The sequence below is a fragment of the Pygocentrus nattereri genome, chromosome 2 (genome assembly GCF_015220715.1).
Source record: "Pygocentrus nattereri isolate fPygNat1 chromosome 2, fPygNat1.pri, whole genome shotgun sequence".
Lineage (NCBI taxonomy): Eukaryota > Metazoa > Chordata > Actinopteri > Characiformes > Serrasalmidae > Pygocentrus > Pygocentrus nattereri.
In genome coordinates this window covers 1883636-1904965 of record NC_051212.1, presented here as the reverse complement: position 1 = coordinate 1904965, position 21330 = coordinate 1883636, and the positions used below count along the sequence as shown (strand labels likewise).

The 21330-nt window shown below is 47.0% G+C and overlaps 1 protein-coding gene across 1 annotated transcript in view; it reads right to left on the bottom strand.

The window, feature by feature from the left end:
• gjc2 (gap junction protein gamma 2) overlaps positions 1-19703 on the bottom strand; it is a 52247-nt gene extending 32544 nt beyond the window's left edge. The window contains exon 1 of the mRNA XM_037532346.1: positions 19520-19703. The gene's annotated coding sequence lies outside the window, so the exon portion shown is untranslated. The remainder of the gene's footprint in view (positions 1-19519) is intronic.
• Positions 19704-21330: the final 1627 nt, after the last annotated feature.

The following is a 21330-nucleotide window of genomic DNA, read 5'->3' as shown; positions in this document are numbered from 1 at the left end:
GGCTTTAATGATCCATATCTGTAAAGAACCCCGTAAGTGATGTGTGACATTAAAGGACTCATCAGTAGTCGTTTGCTCTCAGACTCTCGTTTCAGAAGCTCTGAGAAATTGCAGCTTTTCTCTGCCAGCAGTGACGACTGTTATGAAACTCTGCAGCGCATTCATCAAGCTGTCGCGTTTGGTTTGAGAGCTTCTTCACTGAGGGCTGTTTACAGAGCTCAGCCTGCTCTGCCGCTGCCATACGCCACTTAATGACTCTAATCTCTTTATAAGAACCTTGCTGTGATTATTACATTAAACTTCATGAGGCTTCATTAGCAAACTTAACATCTTTTCCATTAACCCTTAGATCTAAGGGCTAATTACTCTATTATTATTATTATTGGTATCAGAGTCTTTGATCTCGGCTAAGGACATTGCTGTTGACCAATTAGATGTAAATAGTGATTAACTGCTTGATGAGGGTCCCATTCAGTAAATACTGCAGATTATTCAGCATCTACTCTGAATTGTTCAGTATCTTAAAATTCCGAGCGTGATTTTTGACTAAACTAAAAAGTTTGAGTTGGGTGAACTCTGGTTCAGAGTACTAGGTTCAGTGTCTAAGAACTAGAACTAGAAATGGTTCTGGTTCCCAAGTGGTTGGGATAGTGTAGTGGTTAACACCTCTGCCTTCTACACTGTAGACTGGGGTTCAATCCCCCACCAGGGCAAGCACCCTGCACTATACCAATAAGAGTCCTTGGGCAAGACCAAATTGTAAGTTGCTCTGGATAAGAGCATCAGCTAAATGCCATAAATGTGTCCTCATGTTGATTTAGCTCAAGACAACCTGTGTGATCATTGACCTTATAGTTTTAAGTTGATCTGACGTTTGTTTTTTACGGTGTAGTTCTTTCCGTATCTTCTGTGAACAATTATACAGTATTTCTTTACCTACTCTAAATTATCCACAGCTGTTTTCATAAGAGAGAGCATGATTTCATTATTTTAATTATTTATTTTTCAGTGCATCTAATTATGCTGTGAAGCACTTTGTGGCTCTTTTCTGGAAAAATCTGCTACACAAGCAAAACTTACTGTTTTGTAATGTGTTGTGGACACATTGAGCAACTAGTAAAAAATTTAAAAAGGAAAAAATAAAAGTTGTTTGTTGTTCATTGTTAAGTTTTAAAAAGAAAATGATGGTGAAGTTCTTCTGTCTGTAACAGTGGGGAGCGATGAGGTGGACGCATACGCTGAGATAAGCGAGTTTTATTTTGGGCAAATCGAGGGTCATAGTCAAAACAGTCCAGGTTCAAACAGCCGATACGGAGAGCAGGAGGGATAGACATGACAAAATGACCACAAAACCTCAAACAAGAACCAAACACCACGATAATACAATACAACACAGCACAAAACAGCACAATACAATACAATACATCAGACAGGATGAAACATCACACATATCAAACAAAGACCAGCACAGACCGGGGCAAACACAGGGCTTAAATACACACCAGGATAATGAGGGACAGGTGGGAAACAATCAGGGGCGGAGTCACAAAACAAGGGGGGCAGGATTGTGAAAACCAAAACAAAAAAGCACATGGACTACTGGGAAGAAAACACAACACAAGCACATGGACCAAGTCCAAATGATGTCGAGACTGAGACAAGACCAAGTCCAAATGATGTCAAGACCAAGACCAAGAGTACTACAATTCTAATGATTATAATTGCTATTATAAATATTCTATAGTCATGAGAGTGAACTGTAGTGTGGACCCCGTATGGGGGGTAATTTAGAGTTTAAAGGGTTAACTCTTGTTTCTGCAACACATACACATAAGCACACAGTTCAGAAGAGAGCTGGAAGTCCTTCGTCTTCAACATGAACCTGTCAAAACGGCCCTCGTCATGAGTTGGCTAAGGCGAGCCCCCCGGACTCTTCCTCACGTCGCGGGTCATGTGGGCTGGCAGTGAGGGAGCGAGCCGGATCAGAGAGAGATGGGCGCTCGGCCGCAGCCCCAGAGGAGCGCAGCGAGCCGGGTTAGCTCAGCTCACTCCAGCTCCAGGCTTCACCGCTGTAGAGCCCCCAGCCGTGAGAGTCACCATGAACCAATATCTCCTTTTCAAAAGAGCTGCTTCAGACACGCTGGAGCTCCAACAGTCAGCCTGCACTTCTGAGCAGGTTCTAAAAGGTTCTACTTCACTGCTGTTGGTCTCACCCTCAATAAAGAGGCTTATATCTACAAACAGAGATCATGTGGCTTTCACCAAGCACTTCATCACCGAGAGTCTGACAGGTCAACCCCAGTGACCTTAGCTCAAGATCAAGGACCCTGGTCAGTAGGAAGGTAAGACGCATCATTAAGGAGAAATGTATTATCTATATTTTCTGAAGTTCGGTTTACAGACACTGTTTAAAAAGGCAATACAAACTAGAAACTAGAAAAATCAGGGAGTCATGACCAGCGTACACCATACAGAAGACACAAAGAAACAGACCACAAGCCATCAAAGTAACGCCCAGTTATGCTCACTACACTATATCTACACACAATCGTCTAAGGGAGGCAAATCCTGCCAAAAAAGAGATTAAAAAACAATAAAATGTAAATACAAATGACTTTTTGCCATTTCTTTTTCCAAACATCTGCGCAAATATCCTGCCAAAATGGAAAATGAAATGAAACGCCTAGGAGCCATTTCTAAAAGTACATCTAAAACAGATATTTATCCTTTCCTTTTAGTCATTATTCTGGTATTTCATAGTAATATCTCAAATGAAAACGCTAATAGAGAAAAGAAAATCCAAACTTCAGTTTAATGAAATAGACTCTTTTCACAGGGCAGGTCTCCACCCTGTTAGCGCTCACTGAAACGAAGCAACACGCTGAGTTTATTCAAATGTGCTCATTAATTCTGCACAAATATCACAATTATCACCAAAATAAGCAAACTGCAAAATAAGCAAACTTGTGGAATATCTGTAATTGCAGGGATTAATTGTGAGTAATTTCTCAACCACTAGATGGCACCGCAGTACAATATTCCTCCGCCCTGTAGCCCCGGTCTCCTGTCAGATAGGCAGACAGATCAAGGTTAACATTTCCGAAATCGCTGTGAGCATCAAAACTGAATCTGGTCTCATTAAAATGACTGCAGTCTGTTTGTCTTTCAGTGCGAAGCTGTAAATAAACATGTAGGAATGGATTAAATTAATATCTGGACTTAAGTTCTTACAAAAATACACTGTATATCGTTTATTAAATTCATGTTTTCAGAATTCTTGAAATGCTTTAAAAGTTCTCAGAAAAGAAATTTTTGCTGAGTCATAAGTTTTTCAATCCACATTGTTTACATTATTATCATGAATGAGATAAGTAAAGATTTTAAAAAGCAAATTAATAAGGCAGCTGATTCCAAAGGTTTTTACCACCCCTGGGAAAAAATGGAATCACCACACTTGGGAGCATGTTCTCCGCAATCTTTCACTCCATAGAAAATGAAGAAATCACAGATGTGACACCAAACTATTTTTGTTTCATAGCTGAAAAGTCTGGCTTCGTGAAACACCTTAAGATTAAATTAGGTACAGCTGATTAATGCCGTCTTTTTTCCAGATAAAGAAGTAGAAAAACTGTAGTCACTCAACGTCGTCATCAGTTGCTCCTCTGCAGGCTTTTATGACGGCCTGAATTCTTTGGGCTTCAGCAATTATGAGACACTGCTGTACCCCCAGCTGGTCCAGCCTTCTCCAGTAACGGCCGACAGATCGGCTTTGAAGGATGGAGCCTTAACATGGACCAAGTTTTCATTTCCAAAATAAATGTCCAGTCAGCCTGAGATCTGGACTGTTTGTGGGCCACATCGGAGCTGATTTGCATTTCCTGCAGAAAAGCTGTAACACTTCTCGCTCTGTGGTGAGATCACCATCCTGAAAAACAACCATCATCAACCGTGTCTCCTGTCCACGGAGGTGATGATGCCATGAAACTCTGTATGACAGCTGAAATGGAAATGTGGTTGTTTTTTCAGGCAGTTGTCTTCATATCTTTTTATTAAAACCACCAGACAAACATTCCAGCATCATCATCTCAGCCAGCACAGAGTCATGACTCATCACTGAATCATCGGCACAGAACTGCTTCTCTTCAGCTTCGCTTTCCTCTGGTTGGGTCTGCGGCTGCTGTTTTTTATAGTTTTGGGTGACATGCTTTGTTTTCCTTTCATAACCTTCCCATTTTGTCTAAACTTGGACACAGCTGTCTGGGAACAATCAACATTTTTGTCGTGTTGGATTTCGTCTCAGAGGAGCCTTATATTCATTTCCATTGTCTCGGCTCAGCTCGGCTGAAGCCATAGAGTCTTTCATTTACCCAAGTCCAGCAGCTCATTAAGGTCGTTGAGATCGTTAAGCGCTCCCTTTAACTGCTGACTAAATTAGAGCTTTAGACTTGCGCCAGTGTTTGTTTTAGAAATGCAAATTAAAATGTGATTCCAGATTTATTTCTCAACACTGAGTGACTCCATGTCTTTTTCCATCTGAATACATTACAGTTTGTCTTGTAGATGGTCTGTTGATACATTACTGACATTACAAAGACCTAATCCTAACCCTCACCCTGGCCCTAATCCTAACCCTCACCCTGGCCCTAATCCTAACCTGAATCTTAACCTAAACCCAAAAACCTAATCCTAACCCTCACCCTGGCCCTAATGTTAACCTGAATCTTAACCTAAACCCAAAAACCTAATCCCAACCCTCACTCTGGCCCTAATCCTAACCCTAATCTTAACCTCAACCCAAAAACCTAATCCTAACCCACACCCTGGCCCTAATCTTAACCTGAATCTTAACTTCAACCCAAAACCTGATCCTAACCCTCACCCTGGCCCTAATCTTAACCCTCACCCTGGCTATAAGCCTAACCTGAATCTTAACCTCAACCCAAAAACCTAATCCTAACCCTCACCCTGGCCCTAATCCTAACCTCAATTGGAACCTAAACCCAAAAACCTAATCCCAACCCTCACTCTGGCCCTAATCCTAACCTTCACCCTGGCCCTAATCCTAACCTCAATTGGAACCTAAACCCAAAAACCTAATCCCAACCCTCACTCTGGCCCTAATCCTAACCCTCACCCTGGCCCTAATCTTAACCTGAATCTTAACCTAAACCCAAAAACCTAATCCCAACCCTCACTCTGGCCCTAATCCTAACACCTAACCTTAACACCTCAACCCCAAAACCTAATCCCAACCCTCACCCTGGCCCTAATCTTAACCTGAATCTTAACCTCAACCTAAAAACCTAATCCCAACCCTCACTCTGGCCCTAATCCTAACCCTAACCTTAAGCTCAACCCAAAAACCTAATCCTAACCCTCACCCTGGCCCTAATCTTAACCTGAATCTTAATCTAAGCCCAAAAACCTAATCCCAACCCTCACTCTGGCGCTAATCCTAACCTTAAACTCAACCCAAAAACCTAATCCCAACCCTTACCCTGGCCCTAATCTTAACCTGAATCTTAACCTAAACCCAAAAACCTAATCCTAACCCTCACCCTGGCCCTAATCTTAACCTGAATCTTAACCTCAACCCAAAAACCTAATCCTAACCCTCACCCTGGCCCTAATCTTAACCTGAATCTTAACCTCAACCCAAAAACCTAATCCTAACCCTCATGTCCCTGTTGTGAAAACTTTTGGTCCATTCAAACTTCCAAATTATGCCAAAAACAGAAAAACAGATGTGAGGTTTTATTCTGACAGCAGCGACATGTTTGTGACGTGTTACTGAGAGTCGGTCGAGGGTTTATTTCATCTCAAAGAACCTTCTAGAAACAACGTTCCAGCCAAAGAGCCATTCATTAACATAATTCAGCATGTTCAGGATGTTTCACGAAGCCGAAAAGTTCAGCTAAACAAAAACGCTGGGAGTCCAGTCTGTGATTTATTTATTAGCTGGATGAACACGGACTACATGTGGGGATTCCTTCATTTGCACCAGAACTTATACTGGAATTCATCTCAACAGATTTAAAAGCATCTGTATACGAACGTCTTGCTGTGGCAGAGGTCTCTCCTCGGATCACTGACTCTGGAATGAGAGGCATGTGAAGGGAGCTCTGCCAGATAAGATGACGGATAAGACTGTTGTGCTTGGCTGGTTCTGTGAGGCAGACTCCAAGATTCTGATCCAACATTGTGCACTGAACGAACCTCCTAGAACTGCAGTCTGCTGTCTCCCTATCACTGCAGGTGCTCGAATAGACAGGCTGTACAAAACAAAAACAGGGCTGCGTTTTTTTTTTTTTTTGCCTGTCTTGTCTGGCAGATTTGCAATCAGAATTATGGTCAGACTGCGTTACTGTACCAAACAGATTTACTTTTCCAAAATGAGCACTATAGATTATAGGCTCATCTTGTCAGTGTTTCTTTTTCTTTATTTATTTTTTAATTATTTGATTTCATTTTGTTTATACATTTGATATTTTAATGAAAATGTGTTAGCATCATGCCAGACTTGACAGGCCAGGGGAATCTGTAAAGAAGGGAGAGGAGAGATAAGCGGGGGGGAATAAAAAAGGGAAATAACATAAGGGCAGAAAAAAAGAAAAACACAGCGCTGCACAAATGACTGTGATGTATGTGTATGTGAGTGTGTGTGTTTGTGAGTGCAGTACAGTATAAATTTGTCACAAGATGCACTCAATATCGGGGGCAGAAAGCTGCGACAACATCCCCCCAGAGGCCAGAGGAAGGCAGAGAAAGACCAGGGAATCCCGCCCGCCGCGGCCCCCCCAGGAGCAGTGGAGACCCTGGGCCGTATCTCCCAGTGACCCCTGCATGCCCACCCTAGCGGAAGGGAGAGGGGGACTCCGGACAGCACCCCCCCCCAGCCATGGAGCGCAGGTCCAGGGGAACCAGAGGAACCAGAGCCGCCCCCAGGATGCCCCTCCCCATCACGAGGCAGCAGCAAAGACCCAGCGCCTCATACGCCCGAGAGCCAACCGCCACCCAGCAGGGCCCCATCCCCGACGATGGGCCCTGAGCCGCCCCGGAGCCCAACCACCCAGGGGAGCGGGCCAACCGTCACGCCGGAGTACCAGGCCAGGCCCTGAAGCCCCAAGGCGCCCCCCATCTGGGGGGGAAGTAGCAACCACAGGGGAGCAGCCGGGAGAGGACCGGGGACAACAATCCCCCGACCCAGAACCAGCTGTCCTCACATACACTCAACCTCATATATACATCTACATACCTTCACTCCCTTATATTCCTCCACCCCTATATATACACCTACGCACACATACCTCCACACCTATATACATTCCTACATACATACATACACCCACATATATACATACACATCACCCCAATATGTACAAACACCCACCCATATATACACCCCCCCGTCCCCCTAGATGAGGTGGGGGCGAATGGAAAGGCCAGCCAGTAACAGTTTGTATATGGATGCATACATGGGACGAACGTGCACACGTGCGGGGGGGCGCACACACGGGAGGAACATGCACGACTGCACACGAGTCCGAGGGCGCACGCCAGGGAAGAATGCGCGCGGGCGCACAGACGCCCACACCCACCCAACCATACAATGCCACATGACTGGCACCGCCATACAGGCCACCCTCCGCGGCGGGGGCGGCGGGGGCCCGGGCAGCAACCCCAGAATGCCAGGAATGCCCCCGGCCCAGCCCCTGTTCCGGCGTTCAACACCCCGCCCCGGTAAGGAGCAGGAAACGGGTGAGGGATGACCTTCCCACCCTTCCACCTCCAGTGAAGTGTTGAGTGCAGGAGTTGGTGTATATGAATGTGGGGTAGTGTGTGATACTATGGTGTAGTTAAAATTGGGGGGACAGGTGTGTGGGCAAACATGGGCTAAGCACCGGGCCACTGGTCTGCAGTGTCCATCTACACCGTCCCCTCAAAAGCCCTGAATGTCTAAAGTGCAGTAAAAACTGAGGGACAGACAGTCGTCAGGAGACGAGTGAGGCTATGTCAGCGGGTCGACCTCATTGACCCCCGGCAACATGCCTGCCCCCAGGATCCTAAATGTATGAGTACTGTGTGTGTTTGCTTGGGTGGGGGAGTAATGTATGTATGTGTGTGTGTGTGTGTGTGTGTCTGGGGGTGGATGGAGGGGGGGTTATGTAGGTCCAGAGGCAATGATCCTCTGGAAGAGGAGAGCCAGCTGACTAGCTGGCTCATGAGGCTCTGCGTTTCACTGTCCCCCCGCTCGAGGCAGGATGAGGTGGAGGTAAACCGCTGTAGCTGAATGGTGGGGCTAAACCGCCGTAGCTGAACGGTGGAGCTAAACCGCTGTAGCTGAATGGGTGGAGCTAAACCGCTGTAGCTGAACGGTGGAGCTAAACCACTGTAGCTGAATGGTGGAGCTAAACCGCTGCAGCTGAATGGTTGGAGCTAAACCGCCGTAGCTGAACGGTGGAGCTAAACCGCTGTAGCTGAATTGGTGGAGCTAAACCGCTGTAGGTGAACGGTGGAGCTAAACCGCAGTAGCGGAACGGTGAGGCTAAACCGCTGTAGCTGAACGGTGGAGCTAAACCGCTGTAGCTGAACGGTGAAGCTAAACCGCTGTAGCTGAACGGTGGAGCTAAACCGCTGTAGCTGAATGGTGGAGCTAAACCGCTGTAGCTGAATGGGTGGAGCTAAATTGCTGTAGCTGAATTGGTGGAGCTAAACCGCTGTAGGTGAACGGTGGAGCTAAATCGCTGTAGCTGAACGGTGGGGCTAAACCGCTGTAGCTGAACGGTGGGGCTAAACCGACGTAGCTGAACGGTGGAGCTAAACCGCTGTAGCTGAACGGTGGAGCTAAACCGCTGTAGCTGAATGGGTGGAGCTAAACCGCTGTAACTGAACGGTGGAGCTAAATCGCTGTAACTGAACGGTGGAGCTAAACCGCTGTAGCTGAACGGTGGAGCTAAACCGCTGTAGCTGAATGGGTGGAGCTAAACCGCTGTAACTGAACGGTGGAGCTAAATCGCTGTAACTGAACGGTGGAGCTAAACCGCTGTAGCTGAATTGGTGGAGCTAAACCGCTGTAGGTGAACGGTGGAGCTAAACCGCTGTAGCTGAATGGGTGGAGCTAAACCGCTGTAGCTGAACGGTGGAGCTAAAACGCTGTAGCTGAACGGTGGAGCTAAATCGCTGTAGCTGAATGGGTGGAGCTAAACCGCTGTAGGTGAACGGTGGAGCTAAAACGCTGTACCTGAACGGTGGAGCTAAACCGCTGTAGCCGAACGGTGGAGCTAAACCGCTGTAGCCGAACGGTGGAGCTAAACCGCTGCAGCTGAACGGTGGGACTAAACCGCTGCAGCTGAACGGTGGGGCTAAACCGCTGTAGCTGAACGGTGGAGCTAAACCGCTGTAGCTGAACGGTGGAGCTAAACCGACGTAGCTGAACGGTGGAGCTAAACCGACGTAGCTGAACGGTGGAGCTAAACCGCTGTAGCTGAACGGTGGAGCTAAACCGCTGTAGCTGAACGGTGGAGCTAAACCGCTGTAGCTGAACGGTAGGGCTAAACCGCTGTAGCTGAACGGTGGAGCTAAACCGCTGTAGCTGAACGGTGGAGCTAAACCGCTGTAGCTGAACGGTGGGGATAAACCGCTGCAGCTGAACGGTGGGACTAAACCGCTGCAGCTGAACGGTGGGGCTAAACCGCTGTAGCTGAACGGTGGAGCTAAACCGCTGTAGCTGAACGGTGGAGCTAAACCGCTGTAGCTGAACGGTGGAGCTAAACCGCTGTAGCTGAATGGTGGGGCTAAACCGCTGTAGCTGAACGGTGGGACTAAACCGCTGCAGCTGAACGGTGGGGCTAAACCGCTGTAGCTGAACGGTGGAGCTAAATCGCTGTAGCTGAACGGTGGGGCTAAACCGCTGTAGCTGAACGGTGGGGCTAAACCGCTGTAGCTGAATGGGTGGGGCTAAACCGCTGTAGCTGAATTGGTGGAGCTAAACCGCTGTAGCTGAATGGTGGAGCTAAACCGCTGCAGCTGAACGGTGGGGCTATACCGCTGCAGCTGAACGGTGGAGCTAAATCGCTGCAGCTGAACGGTGGAGCTAAATCGCTGTAGCTGAATTGGTGGAGCTAAACCGCCGTAGCTGAACGGTGGAGTTAAACCGCCGTAGGTGAACGGTGGAGCTAAAACGCCGTAGCTGAACGGTGGGGCTAAACCGCCGTAGCTGAACGGTGGAGCTAAACCGCCGTAGCTGAACGGTGGAGCTAAACCGCCGTAGCTGAACGGTGGAGCTAAACCGCTGTAGCTGAACGGTGGGGCTAAACCGCCGTAGCTGAACGGTGGGACTAAACCGCTGCAGCTGAATGGTGGGGCTAAACTGTTGTAGCTGAACGGTGGAGCTAAACCGCTGTAGCTGAACGGTGGAGCTAAACCGCTGCAGCTGAACGGTGGAGCTAAACCGCTGTAGGTGAACGGTGGAGCTAAACCGCCGTAGCTGAACGGTGGGACTAAACCGCTGCAGCTGAACGGTGGGGCTATACCGCTGCAGCTGAACGGTGGAGCTAAATCGCTGCAGCTGAACGGTGGAGCGAAACCGCTGTAGCTGAACGGTGGGGCTAAACCGCTGTAGCTGAATGGGTGGGGCTAAACCGCTGTAGCTGAATTGGTGGAGCTAAACCGCTGTAGCTGAATGGTGGAGCTAAACCGCTGTAGCTGAATGGGTGGAGCTAAACTGCTGTAACTGAACGGTGGAGCTAAATCGTTGTAGCTGAATTGGTGGAGCTAAACCGCTGTAGCTGAACGGTGGAGTGAAAACGCCGTAGCTGAACGGTGGGGCTAAACCGCCGTAGCTGAACGGTGGAGCTAAACCGCCGTAGCTGAACGGTGGAGCTAAACCGCCGTAGCTGAACGGTGGAGCTAAACCGCTGCAGCTGAACGGTGGAGCTAAACCGCTGTAGGTGAACGGTGGAGCTAAAACGCCGTAGCTGAACGGTGGAGTTAAACCGCTGTAGGTGAACGGTGGAGCTAAAACGCCATAGCTGAACGGTGGGGCTAAACCGCCGTAGCTGAACGGTGGAGCTAAACCGCCGTAGCTGAACGGTGGAGCTAAACCGCTGTAGCTGAACGGTGGAGCTAAACCGCTGCAGCTGAACGGTGGAGCTAAATCGCTGTAGCTGAATTGGTGGAGCTAAAACGCTGTACCTGAACGGTAGGGCTAAACCGCTGTAGCCGAACGGTGGGACTAAACCGCTGCAGCCGAACGGTGGGGCTAAACCGCTCTATCTGAACGGTGGAGCTAAACCGCTGTAGCTGAACGGTGGAGCTAAACCGCTGTAGCTGAACGGTGGAGCTAAACCGCTGTAGCTGAACGGTGGAGCTACGCCGCTGTAGCTGAACGGTGGGGCTAAACCGCTGTAGCTGAACGGTGGGACTAAATCGCTGTAGCTGAACGGTGGGACTAAACCGCTCCAGCTGAACGGTGGGGCTAAACCGCTGTAGCTGAACGGTGGAGCTAAATCGCTGTAGCTAAACCGCTGTAGCTGAACGGTGGAGCTAAATCGCTGTAGCTAAACCGCTGTAGCTGAACGGTGGAGCTAAACCTCTGTAGCTGAACGGTGGGGCTAAACCGCTGTAGCTGAACGGTGGAGCTAAACCGCTGTAGCTGAACGGTGGGGCTAAACCGCTGCAGCTGAATGGGTGGAGCTAAACCGCTGCAGCTGAACGGTGGAGCTAAATCGCTGTAACTGAACGGTGGAGCTAAATCGCTGTAGCTGAATGGGTGGAGCTAAACCGCTGTAGCTGAACGGTGGAGCTAAAACGCTGTAGCTGAACGGTGGGGCTAAACCGCCGTAGCTGAACGGTGGAGCTAAACCGCCGTAGCTGAACGGTGGAGCTAAACCGCCGTAGCTGAACGGTGGAGCTAAATCGCTGTAGCTGAATTGGTGGAGCTAAACCGCTGTAGGTGAACGGTGGAGCTAAAACGCTGTACCTGAACGGTGGAGCTAAACCGCTGTAGCTGAACGGTGGAGCTAAACCGCTGTAGCTGAACGGTGGGGCTAAACCGCTGTAGCTGAACGGTGGAGCTAAATCGCTGTAGCTAAACCGCTGTAGCTGAACGGTGGGGCTAAACCGCTGTAGCTGAATGGGTGGGGCTAAACCGCTGTAGCTGAACGGTGGAGCTAAACCTCTGTAGCTGAACGGTGGAGCTATACCGCTGTAGATGAACGGTGGGGCTAAACCGCTGTAGCTGAACGGTGGAGCTAAACCGCTGCAGCTGAATGGGTGGAGCTAAACCGCTGCAGCTGAACGGTGGAGCTAAACCGCAGTAGCGGAACGGTGAGGCTAAACCGCTGTAGCTGAACGGTGGAGCTAAACCGCTGTAGCTGAACGGTGAAGCTAAACCGCTGTAGCTGAACGGTGGAGCTAAACCGCTGTAGCTGAATGGTGGAGCTAAACCGCTGTAGCTGAATGGGTGGAGCTAAATTGCTGTAGCTGAATTGGTGGAGCTAAACCGCTGTACCTGAACGGTGGGGCTAAACCGACGTACCTGAACGGTAGGGCTAAACCGCTGTAGCCGAACGGTGGGACTAAACCGCTGCAGCCGAACGGTGGGGCTAAACCGCTCCATCTGAACGGTGGAGCTAAACCGCTGTAGCTGAACGGTGGAGCTAAACCGCTGTAGCTGAACGGTGGAGCTAAACCGCTGTAGCTGAACGGTGGAGCTACGCCGCTGTAGCTGAACGGTGGGGCTAAACCGCTGTAGCTGAACGGTGGGACTAAATCGCTGTAGCTGAACGGTGGGACTAAACCGCTCCAGCTGAACGGTGGGGCTAAACCGCTGTAGCTGAACGGTGGAGCTAAATCGCTGTAGCTAAACCGCTGTAGCTGAACGGTGGGGCTAAACCGCTGTAGCTGAACGGTGGAGCTAAACCTCTGTAGCTGAACGGTGGGGCTAAACCGCTGTAGCTGAACGGTGGAGCTAAACCGCTGTAGCTGAACGGTGGAGCTAAACCGCTGTAGCTGAACGGTGGGGCTAAACCGCTGCAGCTGAATGGGTGGAGCTAAACCGCTGCAGCTGAACGGTGGAGCTAAATCGCTGTAACTTAACGGTGGAGCTAAATCGCTGTAGCTGAATTGGTGGAGCTAAACCGCTGTAGCTGAACGGTGGAGCTAAAACGCCGTAGCTGAACGGTGGGGCTAAACCGCCGTAGCTGAACGGTGGAGCTAAACCGCCGTAGCTGAACGGTGGAGCTAAACCGCTGTAGCTGAACGGTGGAGCTAAATCGCTGTAGCTGAATTGGTGGAGCTAAACCGCTGTAGGTGAACGGTGGAGCTAAAACGCTGTACCTGAACGGTGGAGCTAAACCGCTGTAGCTGAACGGTGGAGCTAAACCGCTGTAGCTGAACGGTGGGGCTAAACCGCTGTAGCTGAACGGTGGAGCTAAATCGCTGTAGCTAAACCGCTGTAGCTGAACGGTGGGGCTAAACCGCTGTAGCTGAATGGGTGGGGCTAAACCGCTGTAGCTGAACGGTGGAGCTAAACCTCTGTAGCTGAACGGTGGAGCTAAACCGCTGTAGATGAACGGTGGGGCTAAACCGCTGTAGCTGAACGGTGGAGCTAAACCGCTGTAGCTGAACGGTGGGGCTAAACCGCTGCAGCTGAATGGGTGGAGCTAAACCGCTGCAGCTGAACGGTGGAGCTAAACCGCAGTAGCGGAACGGTGAGGCTAAACCGCTGTAGCTGAACGGTGGAGCTAAACCGCTGTAGCTGAACGGTGAAGCTAAACCGCTGTAGCTGAACGGTGGAGCTAAACCGCTGTAGCTGAATGGTGGAGCTAAACCGCTGTAGCTGAATGGGTGGAGCTAAATTGCTGTAGCTGAATTGGTGGAGCTAAACCGCTGTACCTGAACGGTGGGGCTAAACCGACGTAGCTGAACGGTAGGGCTAAACCGCTGTAGCTGAACGGTGGAGCTAAACCGCTGTAGCTGAACGGTGGAGCTAAACCGCTGCAGCTGAACGGTGGAGCTAAACCGCTGTAGCTGAACGGTGGAGCTACGCCGCTGTAGCTGAACGGTGGGGCTAAACCGCTGTAGCTGAACGGTGGGGCTAAACCGCTGTAGCTGAACGGTGGGGCTAAACCGCTGTAGCTGAACGGTGGAGCTAAACCGCTGTAGCTGAACGGTGGGGCTAAACCGCTGTAGCTGAACGGTGGGGCTAAACCGACGTAGCTGAACGGTGGGGCTAAACCGCTGTAGCTGAACGGTGGGGCTAAACCGACGTAGCTGAACGGTGGGGCTAAACCGCTGTAGCTGAACGGTGGGGCTAAACCGCTGTAGCTGAACGGTGGAGCTAAACCGCTGCAGCTGAACGGTGGAGCTAAACTGCTGTAGCTGAACGGTAGAGCTAAACCGCTGTAGCTGAACGGTGGAGCTAAACCGCTGTAGCTGAACGGTGGGGCTAAACCGCTGTAGCTGAATGGGTGGGACTAAACCGCTGTAGCTGAATGGGTGGGACTAAACCGCTGTAACTGAACGGTGGAGTTAAACCGCTGTAGATGAACGGTGGAGCTAAACCGCTGTAGCTGAATGGGTGGAGCTAAACCGCTGTAGCTGAATGGGTGGGGCTAAACCGCTGCAGCTGAACGGTGGAGCTAAACCGCTGCAGCTGAACGGTGGAGCTAAACCGCTGTAGCTGAATGGGTGGGGCTTAACTGCTGTAGCTGAATGGGTAGGGCTAAACCGCTGTTGCTGAATGGGTGGGGCTAAACTGCTGTAGCTGAATGGGTGGGGCTAAACCGCTGTAGCTGAATGGGTGGGGCTAAACCGCTGTAGCTGAATGGGTGGGGCTAAACTGCTGTAGGCTGATACAAGACTAGAGGACGTCTAACACAAACTGCATCAACAGATGAGCTACCAGCCAGGTGAAGCAAGCTGACAGAGGTTTCCGTTAAAATGGCCAAATGACCCAGATTAAACTCGTTTACCCCCAGTACCATTTCTGAGTGTTCAGTGACCCTTTCTGTTCAATGACCCCGGGTCACTGACTGCAGGACACTCTGTTTTTATTATTGTGTCCTTGTCAGGCCAAAAGTAAATAAGGCTAGGTTTCATCATCCTTGAACGGGACGTGATGCCCATCCCAACCAGGGTCCCTGCTTCACTCATATGAATACTGACTCACCAGAATCAACACTGCCAGATCTCACACAGACAAGGCCACTCACTGTTCTTCATGTTCTCAATACTGTTCTCTGTTTAAAACATTCCTTTACCCTATGCAGCTTTAGAACCACCTTATGTATGTCACTTATTCCACCTCAGTTAATGTTCAGTGGTTGGTTAGTGTAGTGGGTAACACCTCTGCCTTCTACGCTGTAGACTGGGGTTCAATCCCCACCTGGGTAACCACCCTACACTAGACCAATAAGGCAAGACTCCTAACACCACCTTCACCTACCTGTGTAAAAAGCCCGAGTAGACTGATAAATCAATGTGATCAGTTATTAATCTCAGCGTTACTGAGCTCTGCTAAAGTCTGAGTAGACTGATAAATCAATGTGATCAGTTATTAATCTCAGTGTTACTGAGCTCTGCTAAAGTCTGAGTAGACTGATAAATCAATGTGATCGGTTATTAATCTCAGCGTTACTGAGCTCTGCTAAAGCCTGAGTAGACTGGTAAATCAATGTGATCGGTTATTAATCTCAGCGTTACTGAGCTCTGCTAAAGTCTGAGTAGACTGATAAATCAATGTGATCGGTTATTAATCTCAGCGTTACTGAGCTCTGCTAAAGCCTGAGTAGACTGGTAAATCAATGTGATCGGTTATTAATCTCAGCGTTACTGAGCTCTGCTAAAGTCTGAGTAGACTGATAAATCAATGTGATCGGTTATTAATCTCAGCGTTACTGAGCTCTGCTAAAGTCTGAGTAGACTGATAAATCAATGTGATCGGTTATTAATCTCAGCGTTACTGAGCTCTGCTAAAGCCTGAGTAGACTGGTAAATCAATGTGATCGGTTATTAATCTCAGCGTTACTGAGCTCTGCTAAAGTCTGAGTAGACTGATAAATCAATGTGATCAGTTATTAATCTCAGCGTTACTGAGCTCTGCTAAAGCCTGAGTAGACTGATAAATCAATGTGATCGGTTATTAATCTCAGCGTTACTGAGGTCTGCTAAAGCCTGAGTAGACTGATAAATCAATGTGATCGGTTATTAATCTCAGCGTTACTGAGGTCTGCTAAAGCCTGAGTAGACTGATAAATCAATGTGATCGGTTATTAATCTCAGCGTTACTGAGCTCTGCTAAAGCCTGAGTAGACTGATAAATCATTGTGATCGGTTATTAATCTCAGCGTTACTGAGCTCTGCTAAAGCCTGAGTAGACTGATAAATCAATGTGATCGGTTATTAATCTCAGCGTTACTGAGCTCTACTAAAGGCTGAGTAGACTGATAAATCAATGTGATCGGTTATTAATCTCAGCGTTACTGAGCTCTGCTAAAGCCTGAGTAGAATGATAAATCAATGTGATCGATTATTAATATCAGCGTTACTGAGCTCTGCTAAAGCCTGAGTAGACTGATAAATCAATGTGATCGGTTATTAATCTCAGCGTTACTGAGCTCTGCTAAAGCCTGAGTAGACTGATAAATCAATGTGATCGGTTATTAATCTCAGCGATACTGAGCTCTGCTAAAGCCTGAGTAGACTGATAAATCAATGTGATCGGTTATTAATCTCAGCGTTACTGAGCTCTGCTAAAGTCTGAGTAGACTGATAAATCAATGTGATCGGTTATTAATCTCAGCGTTACTGAGCTCTGCTAAAGCCTGAGTAGACTGATAAATCAATGTGATCGGTTATTAATCTCAGCGTTACTGAGCTCTGCTAAAGTCTGAGTAGACTGATAAATCAATGTGATCGGTTATTAATCTCAGCGTTACTGAGCTCTGCTAAAGTCTGAGTAGACTGATAAATCAATGTGATCGGTTATTAATCTCAGTGTTACTGAGCTCTGCTAAAGCCTGAGTAGACTGATAAATCAATGTGATCGGTTATTAATCTCAGTGTTACTGAGCTCTGCTAAAGTCTGAGTAGACTGATAAATCAATGTGATCGGTTATTAATCTCAGTGTTACTGAGCTCTGCTAAAGCCTGAGTAGACTGATAAATCAATGTGATCAGTGTTACTGAGCTCTGCTAATGTCTGAGTAGACTGATAAATCAATGTGATCGGTTATTAATCTCAGCGTTACTAAGCTCTGCTAAAGCCTGAGTAGACTGATAAATCAATGTGATCGGTTATTAATCACAGCATTACTGAGCTCTGCTAAAGTCTGAGTAGACTGATAAATCAATGTGATCGGTTATTAATCTCAGCGTTACTGAGCTCTGCTAAAGCCTGAGTAGACTGGTAAATCAATGTGATCGGTTATTAATCTCAGCGTTACTGAGCTCTGCTAAAGCCTGAGTAGACTGATAAATCAATGTGATCGGTTATTAATCTCCGTGTTACTGAGCTCTGCGAAAGTCTGAGTAGACTGATAAATCAATGTGATCGGTTATTAATCTCAGTGTTACTGAGCTCTGCTAAAGTCTGAGTAGACTGATAAATCAATGTGATCGGTTATTAATCTCAGTGTTACTGAGGTCTGCTAAAGCCTGAGTAGACTGATAAATCAATGTGATCAGTGTTACTGAGCTCTGCTAATGTCTGAGTAGACTGATAAATCAATGTGATCGGTTATTAATCTCAGCGTTACTAAGCTCTACTAAAGCCTGAGTAGACTGATAAATCAATGTGATCGGTTATTAATCACAGCATTACTGAGCTCTGCTAAAGTCTGAGTAGACTGATAAATCAATGTGATCGGTTATTAATCTCAGCGTTACTGAGCTCTGCTAAAGCCTGAGTAGACTGATAAATCAATGTGATCGGTTATTAATCTCAGCGTTACTGAGCTCTGCTAAAGTCTGAGTAGACTGATAAATCAATGTGATCGGTTATTAATCTCAGCGTTACTGAGCTCTGCTAAAGCCTGAGTAGACTGATAAATCAATGTGATCGGTTATTAATCTCAGCGTTACTGAGCTCTGCTAAAGCCTGAGTAGACTGATAAATCAATGTGATCGGTTATTAATCTCAGTGTTACTGAGCTCTGCTAAAGTCTGAGTAGACTGATAAATCAATGTGATCGGTTATTAATCTCAGTGTTACTGAGCTCTGCTAAAGCCTGAGTAGACTGATAAATCAATGTGATCGGTTATTAATCTCAGTGTTACTGAGCTCTGCTAAAGTCTGAGTAGACTGATAAATCAATGTGATCGGTTATTAATCTCAGTGTTACTGAGCTCTGCTAAAGCCTGAGTAGACTGATAAATCAATGTGATCAGTTATTAATCTCAGTGTTACTGAGCGCTGCTAAAGTCTGAGTAGACTGATAAATCAATGTGATCGGTTATTAATCTCAGCGTTACTGAGCTCTGCTAAAGCCTGAGTAGACTGATAAATCAATGTGATCGGTTATTAATCTCAGTGTTACTGAGCTCTGCTAAAGCCTGAGTAGAGTGATAAATCAATGTGATCGGTTATTATTCTCAGCGTTACTGAGCTCTGTAGTGGGAACATGGCTCACACTGCCCAACTCCTGCTCCCGTAATCCAACTACTGCTCCCATAATCCCACGACTGTTCCCATAATCCCACTGTTGCTCCCATAATCCCATGATTGTTCCCATAATCCCACTGCTGCTCCCACAATCCCACTGTTTCTCCTGTAATCCAGTGCTGCACGAGTCCAGAACAACACAATGTTAACTCATCACTTGTGAACATGTTCAGACTGTTCAGCTCTCATCATCACTGACCACCACTGGTCAACAAAACCACCAAAGCAGAACAACAGTTCTCTGCTGAATTTTTCTGGACAGTAAAAAAAGCTCCTCCTCGTAAAGTCTTTAAAAAGGTGCCTAAAGTCCACTTCAGCTCCCTTGCAAACCTTTCAGTGAAAGGTTCTTTAAAATGATTCATATAAATGAGACGCATGTATATGATGAATGTTTCTGAAAATTATAGAACCTCCACATAGCATAAACGTTCTAGCAAGAACCCATAAGTCAATATAGAATCTTTACATTGTTTTACATTTACAATTTTTTAAAGGTTCTTCACACTCACACATTTCTTTTTCAAATGTGGTTCTTTGGGTTGCCAAGAGTACACTCAGATGAATGTTCCTAAAAGGGCTCTTTTTGCTTTTATCTTTATTGCTGCCATAGAAGAACACCTTTTTTGTTCCATCCATAGTGTGGATTAATTCCATGTTTTTTAAAGAACCTTCTATTGAAAGGGAACCAAACATTTTTCCTTTATGGCATTAACTTTGAAGAACGCTTTTTGGTTCTGCAGGTACAGAACAGAAGTCTTACGACCAAAGGAAGCAAAACAGACACTGAGCTCCTCATCCAAACATACCTGCTTCCAGACCAAAGCAAGTGAGGAAGTGACGTAGAGCAGCACCTACCTCCCCATCTGGACAGCTCATCCATGTATCGGTGGTGGATTATTTCTCCTGCAGAAGGTTCAGCGATGGCACTCCAACCTGTAACCTACAGCCGTGAGTCTGAAACAGGAGGGAGAGAAAAGGACAATGGCTCATTTAGCTTCAAAACCCCTCACCACCAAGTACAGGCGGTGACACTCAGGAACCAAACCTCCACCAATGGACCTATTGTTCCTGCTGCAGCGCTGCGATTCCCCTCAGAGAAGGAGCTGCGTTTGTTTGCTGCATCAATCGTGACTTTTGTTTTGCAGCCTGTTTCAGTCGGGCTTCTTACTGTCTCTGTTACATCCTCTGAACCAGCGCAGAAACGACAGAGCTGGCAATCACGACTCTGAGGGTCGAGTGTAACTGAGAGTTCAGCGTGATGGTTTAGATCGAGATCTGTGAATACAGTGAGCTCAGCTTCACAAGGATTCCTCACTGTAACCTCAAAACTCAAACCATTCAACATTTACACTGACCTGAGAGACAGACTGACGACTGACATAGATAGAAAGACAGACAGACAGACAAACATAGATAGATAGATAGATAGATAGATAGATAGATAGATAGATAGATAGATAGATAGATAGACCTGTCAACACCGTTCCTGTGAAGGCTGTCACTGTCAACACTGCTACTGAAAAGACTTTTAGTCAACATTAATATTGTAAAGACTTTCAGTCAATATTGTTACTGTTAAGACTTTTAGTCAATATTGTTACTGTAAAAGCCTGTCACTGTCAACACTGTTACTGTAAAAGACTGTCACTCTTAACACTGTTACTGTAAAAGACTGTCACTGTCAACACCGTTACTGTGAAGACTGTCAGTGTCAACACCGTTCCTGTGAAGACTGTCACTGTCAACACTGTTACTGTGAAGACTGTCACTGTCAACACTGCTACTGTGAAGACTGTCATTGTCAACACCATTCCTGTGAAGGCTGTGACTGTCAACACCGTTCGTGTGAAGACTGTCACTGTCAACACTGTTACTGTAAAAGACTGTCAATGTCAACACTGTTACTGTGAAGACTGTCACTGTCAACACCGTTCCTATGAAGACTGTCACTGTCAACACCGTTACTGTGAAGACTGTCACTGTCAACACTGTTACTGTAAAAGACTGTCACTCTTAACACTGTTACTGTAAAAGACTGTCACTGTCAACTCCGTTACTGTGAAGACTGTCAGTGTCAACACCGTTCCTGTGAAGACTGTCACGGTCAACACTGTTACTGTGAAGACTGTCATTGTCAACACCGTTCCTGTGAAGGCTGTGACTGTCAACACCGTTCGTGTGAAGACTGTCACTGTCAACACTGTTACTGTAAAAGACTGTCAATGTCAACACTGTTACTGTGAAGACTGTCACTGTCAACACCGTTCCTATGAAGACTGTCACTGTCAACACTGTTACTGTGAAGACTGTCACTGTCAACACCGCTACTGTGAAGACTTTTAGTCAACATTGTTACTGTTAATCCTTTTACTGTCAACACTCTTACTGTAAAGACTTTTACAGTAAGTGTTGACTAAAAGCCTTTACAGTAACAATATTGACTAAAAGTCTTAACAGTAACAGTGTTGACAGTTCTCAGGGTTTTACGGGCTCTGTCCTGCCATGTGCTCATGTTTATTTATTTTTGCATATCATTTGATCTGATTTTTTAAAAAGTGTGCATTTACACAGCAGTAGATCACTTAAGTCACTTCAATAACTGGACTTTGTTACCAGACTTAAGTACTGTACTTAAACATTTGTACCTTTACTCATACTCCAATTGC